Source organism: Pinus tabuliformis, chromosome J (genome assembly GCF_031772625.1).
Source record: "Pinus tabuliformis cultivar Carrire ecotype Pingquan chromosome J, CPIR1, whole genome shotgun sequence".
Lineage (NCBI taxonomy): Eukaryota > Viridiplantae > Streptophyta > Pinopsida > Pinales > Pinaceae > Pinus > Pinus tabuliformis.
In genome coordinates this window covers 405,099,329-405,102,946 of record NC_142295.1, presented here as the reverse complement: position 1 = coordinate 405,102,946, position 3,618 = coordinate 405,099,329, and the positions used below count along the sequence as shown (strand labels likewise).

Below are 3,618 nucleotides of genomic sequence, written 5' to 3'. Positions count from 1 at the left end.
TAACCTATTTGAAGCATACTTGAGGAGCATTTAAGAACCAAAACTTCATCAAAGCATGTCTCTAGAATTATAATGGTGTAGAGTCTAATATTTCTACCACATGTACATGAATATTTCAACTCCACCTACTCTTCGAATATTTCAACTCCACCTACTTTGCATTTCATTGTCTGAAGCATCTTAAAAGAAAAGTTAAAGTGAAATTTTCAAGCTGACCTGTTACCTCGACAAATCACATTTTCGCTCCACCTTTATGATCTAAAGAGTATTTCAAAGCTTTTGTTATGCACCTTATATCTCTTTTCCTTTTATGGTCTTAAAATGCACTCATATATCATTTATTTATATTGCTTCTGTGTTAACTTATGGGGTTTACTCATAAAAATGGTGGTTGACCTGATAAAATCTTTCATATCTCTTATGAAAGAAACAGTAATTATAGAAAATCTCATCCTATTCCTAAACAGCATATCTATTAGACTTGCCAGCCCTTGACAAAGAGCAAAGCCCAAGGTGGGCAATGAGCAGATTGTAGAATTATCTGAAAGCTCTTTGCCGGGTCTGCTTCTGAGTTGGTAAATAAATACCTTGCTTTTCATTTATTACACTCTGTTCCAAATTGTCGTGTGATGTTGATTCTGCTCTAGTATTGGGGACTGGCCATTAAGAGTTTGCTGAGCTTAACCCAAGGTCTAAGGTCCATAGGTTTGCTGGTGAGGAGAGCGATGTTATTGTTATGAGTTTGAGAAGATAGGAATTTAGTTATCATGGAATTAAAAGGTAATGGAAATTATGTGTTTGATGATCTCACAAACTACAACAAGGTTTCTACTAATTCAGCCCCGAATTATCAAACATCTTCTGCGAGTTGGCATTCTGCCATTGTGGGCTGTGTTGTGAACATGAACCACCATTCATCTGTTCAAGCAACAACACAGTGCTCGTTTCGACCTGTTAACTCTTCTTATAACTTAGATGAACTCCTGCCATTTTCAGTCCAAGTCCTGGACAATGTGAATAGAAGAAACGCAGCAGGATTGTCCAGCACTCATTCGATTGATTTATGCATCAAAAGTTTTTAAGAAGTTTCGCACACCTTAAGGGGTAAAGCTAAAGTATACTATCCTATATTCCCTGCAGCATAATTTGATTACAGAGGAAGAAGGTGCATGCTCAAGGGTGCTGGATTGTTGAACTCTTTCCATGCAGAGGCAGTCTCTGACATAGCATATGTCCAGAACAACCTACCCACTTCAACATTGCAAAAGAAAACCCCTTGAGATATGGCATGGAAAAGAAGCTCAGAATAAAACATTTGGGGACCTTTGGAATTCCACAATGCACATAATATGGATGAGAAACAAACAAGTTTCAATAGGTATGGGGAAATTTTTATGTGAAACAGATTGAAAGAATGTGTTATAATATATTCTTAAAAGAATAAAAGAATAGATATACAGGTCGGGACGCATCTACAGGCATAGTGAATGCACCACCGTCTTATTCCTACGCCCGTAGGATTAGGATTACAAAAATGATTATACCAAAGGATGGCAAGAGCCAGATCCCACACAGTCGGCAGCAGATATGCTTTTCCATTAACTCCGCGGGCATTGTAGCTCGCCCCACTTGTTTTATCCATTAGAAGCTCCCCGAGGAAGCCCGGGTAAGCCCCCTTTCCATATATTCAGGAGCAGGTGGACACGGCCTCTAAAGGTGCAGCGGCATCCCCTTGGAAGTAGCCGGTGTTGAATGGATTAGTGGCTGCTCCTGCCAGAACAGCGGAAATGTTGATGATCATGCCATCGATGCCCATGTCTCCGTTTGGTGCCACCAGGGGAGGAGTCTGGGGTCCATACATGTTCTGATGAAACGGCCACGCGCACTGTCCAGGGCACTGACTCGCAGAATTCCCAACCCACGCGTATGGAATTAGCTGCTCATGCTTCTCCTCCTTCCCCTGCATCATTCGGCTTCCTGTACTTGATAATACATTGAGATTGAGATTGGCATGGAATCCGCAGGAGCTCATGCAGAAACCCTCCACGGTGACATCCTCGGAGGTGAGCACCAAGTACACAGCATTGGCATTTCCTGGTGATTTTCTCAGTGGCAGAGCACCCGACTTGAGGGCAGCGTCAACCAGAGCAGCAATGTCAGTCCTCTTAAGTGACTTGCCGAGGGAGTATTGTTGGTCCACCTTCTGTTTTCCAAGCATTACAACACTGGATGTGGATGTGGATGTGGATGGGGCGGCCTTTTTGTTAGAGTGGGTGCCCTCGTACTTGTGCGTGGTCTTCCACCAAGTGGAGGCGGAGGGCTGATTTGCTTTTCCCTCTGAAGTCTTTGCCCCAAGAGATTGTACAAAATCCCCGACAATGGAGCATTGAACAGGGGTGAACTGCCCATACCAAATCAAATGGAGAGGGATCACCCCACTGGCAGAGAGCAGAGGACCATCATGGTAAGTCAAAACAACAGATGCATCTTCCACCAGAGCAGCAAGTTTCCTGGACTGTCCACCAGCAGCAGTAGCAGATGCCCACAATACCGCCATACAAAACACGCCCATCTACAGGATCACAGTGAGTCGAAGCCGCGAACCACAAGCAGCCATTTAAATTTTGAAGGCAAGCTGGTAAAATACCTTGCAACCTTCATTATCACTATGGATCGATCAAAAGAGATCCAAAGGAATGGAACTCGCTTATAACAACATTCAAGAAAGAATGAAGCTACAAAAACTGGTAGTGGGATAGAGTAGGGAAGAAAAGATGGTTGTGAGATTGAAGAGCAGAGTAGAGGGATGAGGCTTAAGTAGGGGGCGTTGTGGAGGACGCGGTTACGCATAAGGAAGTGGGGACAACAATGGACAGAGGGGTGCCATGCTGGCCGGCATTACAGAAATAATTAATATTCACCGCGTAGGTAAAGTAGTTTGGAACGTTCCAAATGCCAAATCCTCCATTAGAAAAAGTGATGTGGTGCATGCAGGTGAGGTGAGAGGATGGAGATATTCCTAGTTTCCTACTTCCTTCCCAATCTCCTCTTCCTCATGGATGCGCATGCGTCTCCACTATCCTTTAGTGGAGACAATTATCCCGCCGCTAACGGTGAGTGTCTCTTGTGGTCGTGGGTTCCGTACAGCTGGAGGTGCGGGGGCTAAGTTTAACTGACGCTAAATAAAAGATATAGCATCCTATTACTCAACATAAATATGTTGTTCTAAGGCTAGGCGGTTGAGATATGTTATCCATGTCCTTATCTTTTATAAAATTAATCAATGTTTACGGCTTCTATTTAATTTAATGACACTTTAATCCACTTTTGTCACTCCTTTAAACAGTATGCCATGTGTGCTTGTTCTAAATCATTTCTTAAGCTCTTTTCTTGGTTAAGCTTACTTTTTAGTTGTGAGAAAAATTGAGTCCAAGTCAAGGGAAATATCTGGGAAAATGTCAATAAAATATAGACTTCACCAATAATTTTATAGGTTTTGCACATGCATATTTTATTATGAAGGGAAGAGGCAAATTTTAATTTTATTGATTAGTCTCGTCCCAAAAATCAAGAACCTAGTCCAAGTTCAAAAGCAGCGTAAAGGGAGCATATATTCTA

The 3,618-nt window shown here is 42.4% G+C and overlaps 1 pseudogene; it reads right to left on the bottom strand.

Moving 5' to 3' along the window:
- Positions 1 to 1,406: 1,406 nt before the first annotated feature.
- On the bottom strand, positions 1,407 to 2,796 carry LOC149227538 (protein EXORDIUM-like 2 pseudogene; annotated as a pseudogene).
- Between the last annotated feature and the right edge of the window lie 822 nt (positions 2,797 to 3,618).